Genomic DNA, 14,125 nt, shown 5'->3' on the forward strand with positions numbered 1-14,125 from the left:
ATGCCAAATAATGAATGCCAAATCCATAAATCTTGAGGTATGACAGCTTCAAGAATGACAGTCCGTCCCTTCGCATGCCCGCTGTACTGGTCCTGTCATCCAAATGGACAGTTCTTCCACTCCCAGTGCATGCAATCTATCCTGCCAATCATTGCTGGGAACCCTCCAGACTCGTTGATAGACAACAGCCGCCTTGTATCCTCAACAGTTGGCTCCCTACAGTAATGATGTCCGAACACGGCAATCACAGCTCGGCAAAACTTGTACATGGACTCAAGGCAGGTGCTCTCACCCATTCGAAGATACTCTTCGAATATATCAGCAGTCATTCCATATGATAGCATGCGAATAGCTGCGGAGCATTTTTGGCATGAGGTAAAGCCTAGCGCACCTGTTGCATCGGGTCTGCATTGGAAGTAGGGGTCGTAGTTTCTGACGCCCCGTAGAATGACCATGAACAGGTCCGTTGACATCCTGTACACCGGATCGGTGCGGTGGAAGTAGTCCTTGTGGAGCCTGAGGTGCCCTTCCACTCTGTTGCGCTACAGGTTTTTTGAGCGGCTCTTGATAGAGCCCTGGTGCACCGACGTCTGGCTTGAATTGTACTCGTGGAGGATGGAGGCCGCAACAGTAGCCAATGTATGCGTCGGCTGATCGGACTCCTCGTCGGAAGAGGAGTCAACGACCTCCGCGCGGAACTTGTCTAGCATGTGCCACATTTCCATCTACGTGGGTATGAACTGCAGATCAATGGCCGCGCACAATAGCGCCGAAAACACGAGTAAGAAACCTACCGGCGCAATTGACCAAATAGGTCGTGGGCGGCGAGGCCGGACGGCGCAACCGACAAAGTTTGGCTCCTACCAGGCGATAGGTGCGCGCCAGAGCCTACCCGACTTAGATCCTGCTGTCTGGCGCAGCGAGGACCGAGCCGACGGCGTGTACTATGGCGGTGCGACGTGGCGGCAACGGGTTAGGTTGGGGTGGTGGCGTCGCACTAGGACGGCCTGGTAACTTTGCGTCGCCCCGCTTGAGCAGAGGCCAGACGTATTTTCGGTCTCCGTGAACGCCGTCCGTTTGCGTCACCCCGTTGGAGATCCCCTAACTCAAGAAGTTGTGTCAAAATGACCTACACGTTCACCAAGGGACTGATATGTGGATTCATCTACCAGATTAAATATCTCCACCAAGACTTGGGAGCTGCATCTAGTAGATGTCTGATGGTGTGAGGTGGTCATAAAGGCCTCCGGTTTGTAATTCAAAATTCAAAATGCGAGTTTTTATGAATGCTGGGGTTTTAGCAGCGACTCCGTCTAACATACCAAATGAAATCCCACCTAAATTCCACATACAGTTCACTTTATTTTTAGTAGTGTAAATTTTTGGGTGTGAGCCTCCACGTTGCAGATAAAAAAGACGGGAGCGGTGCAGGTCTGGTCACACCGGCTGATGTCAGAGTACTAGTAGTCTAGTACAGGACCGAGCAACCAAACTCGCATTGTTGCCTTTTGCCTTCGCTTAAGCTATGATGCATACGATTGAAGTGGTTGGCTTGTACATGCTCTGTATTGGCCCATTGTTTTACGGGAGATTATACCACACGGGATATGACGTCAGTCAAAGAAATGAATGGCCTGATGTGTAATGGATAAAAGGAGCACCCTAGCTCGGGCGTACTTCCCAGTTTTCGGTTCTGCAACGGCTTGCTCCAGGATGGTTGTAGTTCTCCACGACTGTTGCGTGTTAGTGTGGTAGCTTATATCCAGTCATGTGGCGCCAGATCTAGCCAATGTCTCCTTGCTGAGGCGTCAATCTGTGGCAGCGCAGTAATTTGGAATTTTGGGCATCAGCATCGGATTTCGATGGTGGTGGGGCCTCCATGATCGTGTTGACGATGCGGCGACCGGGTCTGAAGATGGCGATGGCCTTTTGAGATTATATGGAAATCCCCTACAACTCCAGCTCAGGTTTGACATTTGGTGCCACACAGGTTCATTCTCATAGATGTGCCAAGTCATGCCTGCCACCACTCATGTGGAAGCATCAAGTCATTTCTGCTACGGGCAGGTGCTACACATCGTGGTTCGCAAGTCATGCATGGATCCGCTGGATCAAAGATGCGTTGTCGTATCCTTGTTGAAGGTGGTGGATCGAAGATCCACTTTGAGGAAAATCACGAGATCGACCTATGGTTGGACCCATCACCATCCGCGCACGAGAGACGTTTCCTCTTTGAAGGCTTAGCTTAGGAGCTGTGTAATTTTTGTTTGTTTCTGGATTTTACCATGTAGTGGAGGTATTGTTACAAGCGATATGACCTCAGATTTTCTTCTCTGGTTCAAACTTATTTCGCTGCAGAATTTTGCATCTTAAATAATAAAGGGTTGTATCTATCACTGGATGGAGACGCCAAGCAAAAAGATGAAATGCAATGGTAACGGTAATGTTAAAGCAACAATCACATTTCCTCGCAATTACCTAGCAGGCAGTGGCATCATAGTTTAATTTGTTTTAATGTTGTGCACAATAATTTCAGTTATTTATATCCAGTTTTATATATCGGTACATTACTCTTGAATAATTCGGTTGTGACACATTTTGTTGTCGGGTGTATTCAACATATGCCATAAGTGATTAATGTAGGCCTTGTAATATGCACAAGATTTCACATGAAAATTTTATAATACTAGTTGTTGCCAAATATTAATCTCCTTTTGAAGAATTTTGACTGTATATATACATAAGGCGTCAGATAATTTTTTTCCACCTAAACTCGTAAAGGATCAATGTGAGCATTTTTCGGAACAACCACCGGTTCTCTCCAACTACAGCAGGGCACGTCCGTCCGTAAGTTCCATCCGTAAGTCATTTTCCGTAGGTGCAGGATTACCGATGGGCTTGCGTTTATGTAGGCAACAAAAACCACACCTAATTAATGCATGTTACTTTATGTGAGGAGATAGCTTGCCTATATCTACCTTGCGACCTAGCTACAAGCAAAGACACAAACCCTTAAAAGAATATATATATGTACTATACTTTCTCCTCCCATGCCAGTAGATACGGATTTTCCCTCATATATGCATAGTTCTCACTTAAATAGTATGTATTATTATTTTAGTGTCGGATTCTTCCCTTCTAATTATTCATATGCATAGGAGGTGTCAGGAATTTTCGAGAAACAGTGGGTGGTATTGGAACAGCCTCCACTATGACATATAGATGTGTATGGTTCCTACGGCGTATATTTGCATAACATTTTGGGATTTGGAAATTTTGAATATTGTCCGATTTAATACATTAATTTGCAGTGAGTTCATTTGTCCGACCACAAATTTTCTTCTCAAATACATAGTTTTCTACCATGACGCTCTGAACAATCCGGTGGAGACCCAAGAATCCTTGAAATTCAAGAGTGACTAGTACAAATGCCCGTGCGTTGCTACGGGTACTCAAATTTTATTTCTCGATACATATATATAATTCATAACTCACGTATAAAAATTCAAAAGAATGATAGTAGATTTTTAGCTGGGTACATAGAGTAGCAAAGTAGTAGACAATACAAAAGAGGACCAAAGACTGGTTGGACCGTATCACATAAAAACTTAATACATAGCCACAAGATACATGAACGTAATAACAAGACAACATTTTTGTTATACATCTACGTGGTTTAAGTTCTAGGTCATCTTGTTACTCTTCCACGGTAAGTCACACACATTTGTTTTGGGCCGTCATAACCATCAACTTAACAACCTCTCCTTTTGGATGTTTAATTATCTCACAAAATGGACGGCGACGGCTGCTTTAATGGGCGGCGGAAGCTGCTACAATCACCATCGGCGGTGGTGATTTTGTACAAGCGATTACCTGTTCCCGTGCGCCGACGGTCGTTCCCGCGCTTGCCCAACACATTGGCGCGTTTCGCCGGTGTTTCGCGCACGGGAAACGACATGCGCGGCAACGCTATTTCCCGCCCCGCCGTGGCTATATATGGTGGAAACCGGTGGGGACGACGAATACACCTCAAGCTAAACCCTAGCATCCATCCATGGCCGAGCACAACGTTAACGGGGGTCAGGTTGTTCAGATGTGCCGCCAAGTCCACCCGGAGGAGGACGAGTAGGTAGCCGCCGACGTATTTCAGGCCGAGCAGCTGGACCTGGAGGCGGCGAAGGCGGAGGTTGCGGAGGCGGCAGGGCACGCGCTAGGGCGTCAACGCCTCATGGCGGCCAGGGCGGAAATCACCGAGGCCAGGGCCGAGCTCGCCAAGGCCAGGGCGGCGCTCGCGGAGGCGCGGGCCCCTCCGTTGCCGACGGCCCCACCCGCGGACGCCATCATCCATGACATCGTCGACGACGACGTACCCAGCCGCTTCAAGTGCGCCAGCGACCAACAGGTTCTGCCCTTCTCCCGCGTGGGTCGAGCAGGAGAACCGAGAGCTGGAGGACGCCATCGCCGCTAGGGAGGATGCGGTCGCGGCGGTGGCTAGGGATATGACCCGCTACCACGCCCAGATGGCGCTGGTGCATGCGACGACGGCGGAGGAGGTGGAGGCGGTCCAGACGGCGGTGGCGGTGGCGGCGCAGAGAGTCCTGTGGGACTCCTCTCTAGCCGAGGCCCTCGAACGACGTAGGTGGCAGGACAAGATGTTCGATCGGTGGTGTGCGCGTCACAAGGAGTGCGTGAAGCGCTCACGCTTCGACAACGGCGTCGGCCCCTCCGGCGACCAGTATTAGGCAGCGCGTCTGCGAGAAACCTCGGCCGTGGTAGGCCGCGCGACGGCGAGTAGTTACGGCCCTTGTAGTTTTAGGTTAACTCGACTAACCATCTCTGTAAAGATGGTCATTTTGGTCAATCAATAGTAATGAAGGCATATTTTGCTTACCTAGTTACTGCCTACCGGACCCGGATGCAACCAACGCAGTCACTTTGCACACCCGCGTAACGTCCGTGGAGACGCAAACCTGCCGTATATTTGGGCCAGGTTTGTCGATGCAGACTATGCGGTCACTTTGCGTCGGTCGTTGGAGCAGGTCCAGACACATTTTTGGTCTTCGCGGACGCAAACGGTCGCTCAGCGTCCATTTGCGTCGCCTTGTTGGAGATGTCTTAAGTCGATTGAGGGAGTAGAAGATCTAAAAATTTAAAAGAAAATAACAAGACATTTATCATTTTAAATATGCAATCCTAGCGCCATCTAGACCAAAGAAAATCTCTAGCATTACTTTTGACCAAATTCGTTTTGATGCAACTATTTTTGACCGAATTGAAAAACTCTTAGCAAGTGGAGAAGAAATTAAAGGAGAGGTAGGAAAAGAAAGATAAAACACGGCAGCGCAAATCGGATTATCGGACACATTGCTCGGTACTCACACTCCACTCTCAGTGGAGATAGCCTTTGGCAAGTCTCAAGTAGCGTCGACCATCGCCTCCACTGCCTGCCCGACCCGAGTCCTGACCGCCGGCTCCCAGGGCCACCCCCTCACCGGCTTCCCCATGGCCGGCGGGAGGAGATCCCCCGCCCCTGCCTCCCGCTGCTGCAGCGAGTTCTACCTCTCTCATGTCTCCTTACCGCTGCAGCAAGAACCAGACCTTCCCCTGCTTCCCTACCGCTGCAGCGAGTTCTGTTCAGCAAAGATCACGCCCGCAACCCGATTGATGGATCCACAACACCGGACTCCTCCTCCTGCGCGAGAAACCTATGAATCGGAGTAAGTGCAGACGGACGCCAGCGTGCTTCGACGGGCAGTGTTGCGAGCATCCAGCAATGGATGGTCGACGTCCCTCCCCACCTCGCTCGTCGTGGCCTATCGGAGAATCCCGCCCGGCAAATCGCTCATATCCTTCTGCTTCCACGCCTCTCCAACAGGTCCGCATCTCTATAAGGTTCGTTAGTTCCCCTCTCATCTCCACCCTTGCGAAATCCCCAATATCCGAATCTGGGTAGCTTATATGACTTTTCCAAATTGTCAATAAGTTGGTATCATGCACATCCCACAACTGATACCATGATTTTTTTTATTGTGGAGAACTCCCTGAAGGTGCTGATGATGGAGTTGTAAACTTTTTCGCCGATGCTGACATACTTGCATATATCCTGACTGGCCAAATGACCTCGGTGAGAAATCTATGGAGGTTTGTTTCATAGTGGATGTATGCTGCGGAGTCTGCTAAGGCTTCAGGGAATGATAACTTCAGGTTAATTCTAACTTGGCTAAGCTCCACCCTTTTTATAAGGTATAGTGTTATTTCATTTGTTGTGCAAAACAGATTCAATGAATGAATGTTAGGGAATCCCATTAATCTGTAGTTGCCATCTAATTATGATGGTAGCCTGTATGAACTGAAAATATAGATGTAGCAAAGATGTCAACCAGGTCATAAAATGGATTATTCTGCTCCTTGACTTCAAGAAATTACTGACTAAACTTGTAGTAAGTTGTTGACTTAAAAAATTGCTGCAACCTAAAGAAACTTCACTTCATCCGACCATTAGCTCAAACTGAAATTAAATTCCAGGTTAGTTGGGACAGGACAAAAATATTCTTACGCCACATATGCACTATGTCTATGAGTAAGATCTGTAGCCACCTTTCACATTCTAGTTTCACAAAATTATCTCGCTGAAAATAAGATATGAACAGTTATATATGTACCTGTCATCCAGAACCGAGTCATATCAGTTCTGAATATTTTTATGTCTTAGTGACCTTTAGTTTTGAAGTTGCAATGTGTGTGTTACATTTTCATCTCTTCCTCTAAGTATCGCTTTGTCATCTGTGCGGAACACAGCAGGAACGGGTCCTCACCCAGGCACACACCCTGACCTCTGCAACATCAGGAATGTCCAACTGCAAAATGAGCTTCTGGGTTCTCATCATGGACAACCGAGCGTGCAATCTCATGTAGCTGGTGCAAGTATTTTTCTTGAAGTAATGTGAGCTCCCCCTGTAGAGAAAATGGTACTGGACCCACTATTCATGTTCCTGTTGTTGCTCTTACGTACTTTGCATTCAAATACATCTGATGCCAGTTTGACACCACAAGATAGCCGTACTATGAATGTTTTGTTTTACATTTGTTGTATATTCAGATGAAGCTTTGATTTGTGTAGGTAATTGTTCCATCAGTGTCTTCTGTCTACCATGAGTATGCAATGAAAAGCCAAAATACCAGTGGTTATCTTTAGGTACTTTCTTACTTATGATGGATTAACTAATTGCTTGCAAAAAAATTCGGATATATCTAAAGCTTGCAATGTGATTTGTTTTGCTGGAGGGTAATATGAATGAAGAACTGAGCAACGGTTGGTGAGACATAGGGAACATGTTTTCACATATGCCCAAATCATGATAAGTGAGCAACAATGATAGCAGGTACACCCCCTCTCCTTCTCACTGTAAGTGAAGATGGCCATGCACACTTTTTTGCATTGAAGAAATGCATTGTTAGTGAAATCTGAGGAAATATTTAAAAAGTGATAATAGCATTACTCGTGCTTGGATTGTGCCCAAGACTATTTACAAAGATTTACTACAAAATCGTAGTTATGGTACTGATAATAGCATTACTCTTGTTCGGACATCATGATTTAGGACATCACAATAGCTGAACCAGCAACTTTTCAAAGAAAAAAATCTGACCCAACTATGTTGACCAAATATCTAACAAATTGCGGAACGTTGGTTTCACACTCGTTGTCCTTGTACGAAAGCATGTGTACAACCGCTTTGTTCTGTAGGGTGTAACCAACCTGCACATGGATTACACATCAATACTGCAGAAAAAGTCAAACTTACAGTATTGTAGATAGATTTTAATTCGATACCCACCTTGCCATTTGCTCGGACAACTTCTTTACCATTCCACCAACGCATATATGTTAGAACCAAAAATCCGGACATGCGGCTATATAGAAAGTACACATTGTTGTTAGCTAAATTGTAGACAAGATCTAGAAAGCTACGTATAATGCCATGGATTCTAACCTGTCATGGTTCATTGGCAATCGACATGGTGTGATGCGACACCAATAGAAAACGTCATCGTTCCAGCCTTTAATTGCATCTTGAAGAGCAATGTTTAGGTAGAATGATATTTCTTTTAGCTTGCTTACATAGTAGTCATGAAGTCTTTGTTTAGACATGTCCGGTGCAGGACAGGGATCAAGTAGAGTAACGTTTGTTCATCCTTGTTAAACACAAATAGCATGTAGCATTGTCCAGATCTACGATATGGTATAAAAATCTGCATAAAAAATTGAATTATGAATTATTACCATGTATGAAACGGCGCCCCATTTTATATTTAGAAAAACAGTCTAACCGAGTTGTAGGCTAACTCATGGAACTCCATCCCTGGCCAGCAGTCACACATCTTTGCCATCATCTCGCGCTTAGTGTCAAACAGTAGATGTTGCTTTGGGTTTCTTGTGGAGTCGGTCACTATGGTCACGAGAGTAGAATTATTAGAGTTACTTAAAACATGACATGTGGTTACCATGTAAGATGAATTTAAACATCAATACTTACATAAAACCTGAGATCCATAATATGATAATTAGTATCCGTAAACAATCGGGCTTCGTCTATAGCGTTTACCTGTACAGCCATGTTGAAACAATCAGTGTCTATACCATTAGTATCCTTTAGCAACTCTTGCAGTTGTTTAAGACTTATACAAATTGGATACGGCTTAGAGCTCTGAACCCATATTTCTCTATGAAACAAACCACTAAGTTATTAATCATAGTTTAAAAATAACAATTTTAAATGGCGCATCGTATTATACAGTATAAATTGGACTTACTTCATGGCCTCCTCGTCGTTAATAGACAATATATATTTCGTAAGTTTGGAAACTGCTTCATTCTTGTTAATTGGCTTCTTGAGCATCCTCAAACGAGGTGAGGTGGCATTGGCTACCTTAGATCCTTGTGATAATTCAGCAGGCGGAGGACCATTCTTGTCCCACATTAGGACACCGCTTGTATCTCCATCTTTTCTAGCTGCTCATATTCTGGCGCACCTTTTAAATTATTCAAAACAGTATCATGCAGAATAAAAGGTAACTGGTTCCTGAATAGGTTGATACTATTCTGCAAAATAGGTAGTATAATTAATTAGTGGCAGCATTGATCTTCATAGTAGTATAATTTTTCAGTACTCGAGAAAATACCTGTGTTACAGCGTGAGCTAGTTTATCACCTGTCCATTCTTCCATACATTTCAGCACAAACAAGCCGCATGATGATCTGCAACAGTTTAAACAAATATTGGTCTACATGCATGTGTAACTATATGGTATTTTTGAATAGTCCCAAAGGTAATGCGCTTCTAACATACCCATCTGTCTGTATTGGGTTCTCAATAGACTCCTCCATGGCCAGGTAGTTACCTCCAGGTCTTGCCACTTATCACCTAGATTGAAATTGCTCATCTGAGCAGCAAGTTCAAGATGTTTCTGAAGGCCTTGTAGCTGTTAAATAGAAAATCAAAAGATAGATGTTATTTTGCAAACGAGTAATGATGAATATGAGAGTATTAAGTGATTACGGTAAGTTGTAGGCCAGAGTGGTCTATGCTAGAACCAAATGAGTCAAGTATCTGTATACGACGGTTGGGCCCATCGACGTTACATAGAATCCAATGATTTTTATTTGCATTAACTGGTATAAAGAGCTGACAACAACAAAAAAGTAAGTGGCAGCCATAGTATTTATAATTAAAATTGAACTCAGTAAGGCATTTTAAAGTTACCATGTCATGTTTTAGGTATACAAGAACACCTTCTATAATAGTGTCCTGCTTATGAGAACTTATGGGAACTGTAGCATCTTGCCACATTAACTACGAGACATTCGTGTTTTCGAGCCAAACTTGTCCACCTGGCCTAGTAGCTAGATGTTCTTCAGCCCTTAAGCAGTAAATGTAAGCATTCATCCCATGTATTTGAAGCAAAAGTTGAGTCAAATAAAAACACAGTTTACTTGCAAATAAATATGGACATGTTTACTTACATCAGCATCCAACCATCTGTTGTGTTTAAACAAGCACTCTAAATCTTTGCGCTCCAAGTTTGCTTCTAGTATCCGCACCAATTTGGTCTTTGGAGGGAAATACATGATATAGTATTTAATATGGGCAGCGCTCGAATAATTTTCATTCATCGCTTCCATGGGAACTTCTGTTGAGCTCATCTATGTCAATAGGTAAACAATAAAAAGATAGTCAGCCAGACAATGTATTGCCTTATTTAACTGGTATGCAGTGATGTGCATCAACATCACTATTGCTTTAAACAATGAATTTTATATTCATTGCCTTTTGTGCGCATTGCCTTATTTCTGGTGAGGCATACACGAAGAAAATAAGTAGATGAATTTTTAAGTTCTCAGACCATAGCGACTGATGAGTACAAAAGCTTTTACTGCAAATAATAAACTCGACACCTGGTTAAGCCCTAGTTAAGCGCAGCAAACCAGATCAGTTTGCCCTAATTAATCTGCAATACATAACATATTAACAGATGTTTGCACAACAAGACTGCAAGGTACCCTGAGTTATAATCCTATGCAATATAATTGTCCTTCCAAAACCAGCAAGGCATGAATTCAAATATAAGGATAGACATACAAGTCGGTGATAAGATAATTGTCTTCAACAGGTACTTGCTTTCAGTTCATGGCCTAGGAAATCTTAACGACAATTGGTACTTCTTAACATAAATTATATACGAATATATGTGATAGCTGCAGTTGTACATAGTTGATGTACTGATGTATTTACCATTGCAAAATCTATGTATCTCTGCTAGTGGTCGTAATGATAAGGCAGTTAATATCTATTGTATTCGTGAGTAACTTTACATTCTCTAATCCTTCAAAAGTATTCCAGAAAAAACATGGCTGATTCGAGAGGGAAGAGGGTGATGGTGCATCAGCTAGTGATTACATACCTGAACTATCTGAATCTGAATTTCGATGATGATCCTCCTTGCGACGTCCCTTGCTGGTTTGTTTGAGGAGAATGAGCAGGTTGAAAAATGCTTTAGGTTATTTCTATGAATGCTTTCTTCTCGCAATACTTTTCAGGTATTAAGGGCAATGGTTTAATTACCATTACCATAACGGGGTGCTTGGGGCGAAATTGGGAAATGTTTTAAATACCATAGCGTGATGGATGGGGAGTTAATTTCAGTCTGCCGAGATACTATTGAGATACTATTAAAGATTTTGGGCAATGTTTTAATTACTATAGCGTGAAATAAATCAGTTACCATAGCTGGTGAGTTAATTTCAGCTGACCGAGATACTATTGGATTCACTGAATATTTGCATACTGAATTGATCCACGAAATTTGGGCGAGATTGATTTTTGGACGAGATTGTTTTTTGGACGAGAGAGGCCATGATTCTGGGACGAGAATCTGGGACGAGATTAATTTCTGGTGCGGCCATGTGGTGGGACGAGAATCTGGGATGAGATTCTGGGGCGATATTGATTCTGGTGATCGAGTGATTCTGGTGATTTCCGTGATTCGGGAGAACGAGCGCCAGTAGGTAGCGACGCGGCCCATAATGGCTGACGAAAGCCCGTTCGGGATTAGCGGGATTAGCGATGGTTGACGAAAGATGATGGCAGAAAACGGAGGAAGTTCCTCCTTTTTATATAGTAGAGATACGATGTTTTTCCTGATAAACAATCCCTCTACGGCAGGTCCTGCCCCTAGAATTAAGTAACGGTATAACTTGACTACCTAGGACCCTCCATAGCGTTTTGACAATCTTAGAGCATCTCCAGTCGCGTCCTTCAAACCGTCCCCTAAAGGGATTTGGGCGCGCCGAACAAAAAAACGTTCCCAGCCGCGTCCCCAAACCCGTTTTTTGTCCGGCGCGGCCCGATACGGTGTCCGGCGCCCCGAGGCCGTCCCCGCCCCACAGGGGATGCTCCGGGTACGCCGGACATAACGAAAAGCGAGGCGGGGAGTGGCGGGACCAACGCGTCAGCGACACATTCAAGTTTGGACCTAACCGTCGCCTACCTCGCAGCGGAAGTTATTCGCGCGTAGTGACACACGACCGAAGCGTCGCAGCTTTGCCTTAATGGCGACGGAGGGGCATGTGAGACGTCTCGTCGGTGCTGCGCAGCCTCCACGCGTCGTCGGCGTTCGCACGCCACCGCACGTTCCCGCGCTTTCTTCCCGCTGCTTCTCGCCTCTTCCCGCGCTTTCTTCCCGACGCCGGCGTCTATAAAAGGCCCTCCCGGCTCAATGGCAGCCACCACAGCCACCGGCACCCCTTTCTCCGCCACAAGCCCTCGTCGCCCCACTGCCGTCTCCTACACCACCACTGCGCAATGATGAACCGCCCCGGCGATGGCCAGTTCCCTCCTCCGCCGTCTCCTCCACCACCACCTCCACCACCGGATTCGCAGTTCGACATCTCCGCCGCTGCCCTGGAAGAGCTGCGGCGGCGCGGGGAGGAGATTTGGCGTGAAGGGCGGCGGCAGCAGCGGGAGGCAAACGAGCAGCGGGCCCGTTAGCAGCGGGAGACCCCGCAGCTGACGAGAACGCGGCGTGGGAGGAGGAGGCGCTGGCGGACACCATTGCGGCGTTCGACGCCGTCACGGCAGAAGAGGCGCGGCAGCGCCGGACGGAGGAGATTGGCCAGCGGTGGGCTGATGAACGCCGGCGCCAGCGCGAGGAGCGGGAGGCGCACTACCGTGAACGTCGGGAGGCGATCGAGCGCCAGCGGCGGGAGGCGATCGAGCGCCGGCGGCGGGAGGCGATGGAGCGCCCAGCAGCGACGGGCGGCGGAGGAGCGTCGCGGCGGGAGGCGGCGCGGCGGCAACGGAGGCGGCTTTGGGGAGGCGGGCGGATGCGTTGGCGGCGGAGGCCGACGCATTGGTGGCGCGGCTGGAGGCGCAAATGAAGGAGTAGGAGGAGGAGGAGGAGGAGGCCGGAGCGGAGGAGGAGACGGAGCAGGACGACAACGACGACGAGTTCGAGTGGTCCGACGACGGCGGGCCGCATCCGGATGAGACGGCCGATCAGCAACGCGCGTTCGTCGAGTCCTTCGAGACGGAGAAGAAGCTCCAGGAGGCCGCCCGTGCTCGCGAAGAGGCGCAGTTTCGCCGCGCCGTCGAGCTCTCCCTCCGTGCGGCGCGACGAGGAGGGCGGCGACGACCCGGCCTGGCGCAGCAGCGTCTGGCCACCGCCCTACGCATGGAGAGGCGGCGCGCGCAGCAGAAGCTGCGGCGGAGGGGAGGCGACAACGGGGCAGGACCGTCGAACGCACCGCCGGGCGGTCAGTAGGCTAGGGTTAGATGAAATCTAGCCGTTTTTATTCAAACTTTTTAATATATAATCAAATTTAAATGAAAACCTTTATTTTCGTGCACTAAATATTTTTTTGGGGACGGTGTTTGGGGAACGCGACTGGGGAGCGACGTCCCCCAAACGCGGCACGAACAAAACACGTCCCCCAAACACTCGATCCGGTACCGTTTGGGGGACGATTTGGGGGACGTGACTGGAGATGCTCTTAGCCATCCGATCGGGCCATCTGATGGTCTAGACTTACTCACTATTCGCGAGCTCATCTTAGCGAATCGCTACCTTGATCGATCACGTTGAAAAGGCTCATCCTAGGATTTGGCGTTAACACAGCTGTCCTCACGTAGCGGAGAAACAAAGAAAAACAGGTCTGGTTCTATCATGCCGCTTCCTCTGCCCACGCCGTTGTTCTTCCGCCTGCACAGCCGTTCATCGTCCGCCTGCGCCGCCGTTCATCGTCCGCCTGTATTATTTTCTGTAGCATGAAGATGCCAGCGACGACGAAGACGTCGAGCGATGCGGAAGCCGGAGGGGGAGGGCGGCGGCGTCAACGTCTCTCTGGTGAAAGGAGAAGGCAGGGCGACCAGTATCTTCGACAACACATCCTCTCAGAACTAGCATCTTCGACAGCGCAATAGCGCGTGAGTGACAATCCACATCAAACAGTAGATCTACGTCTTCCGTATGAGATCCCTCTGCACTCATCAGGTTTAATCGTTCAATCTATCACACTACTTTTTTTTTTTTTTGCAGATATGTGTTCCATGGATATGCTAGGAGCAGC

General features: G+C 47.1%; 1 long non-coding RNA gene across 6 annotated transcripts; it reads left to right on the forward strand.

Moving 5' to 3' along the window:
* Positions 1 to 5,356: 5,356 nt before the first annotated feature.
* LOC127298959 (uncharacterized) lies at positions 5,357 to 11,314 on the forward strand. Of its 6 annotated transcripts, none has more exons than XR_007850225.2 (6): positions 5,357 to 5,892; positions 6,036 to 6,243; positions 6,802 to 6,968; positions 7,121 to 7,195; positions 7,285 to 7,382; positions 10,902 to 11,314. It is a non-coding gene; the product is annotated as an uncharacterized lncRNA (long non-coding RNA). The 6 variants fall into 6 exon arrangements; XR_007850224.2 differs by having other exon boundaries at positions 5,358 to 5,892; positions 6,048 to 6,243; positions 6,799 to 6,968; XR_007850226.2 differs by having other exon boundaries at positions 5,358 to 5,892; positions 6,048 to 6,243; positions 6,802 to 6,943.
* Positions 11,315 to 14,125: the final 2,811 nt, after the last annotated feature.

This window comes from Lolium perenne, chromosome 5, assembly GCF_019359855.2.
Source record: "Lolium perenne isolate Kyuss_39 chromosome 5, Kyuss_2.0, whole genome shotgun sequence".
Taxonomy (NCBI): domain Eukaryota; kingdom Viridiplantae; phylum Streptophyta; class Magnoliopsida; order Poales; family Poaceae; genus Lolium; species Lolium perenne.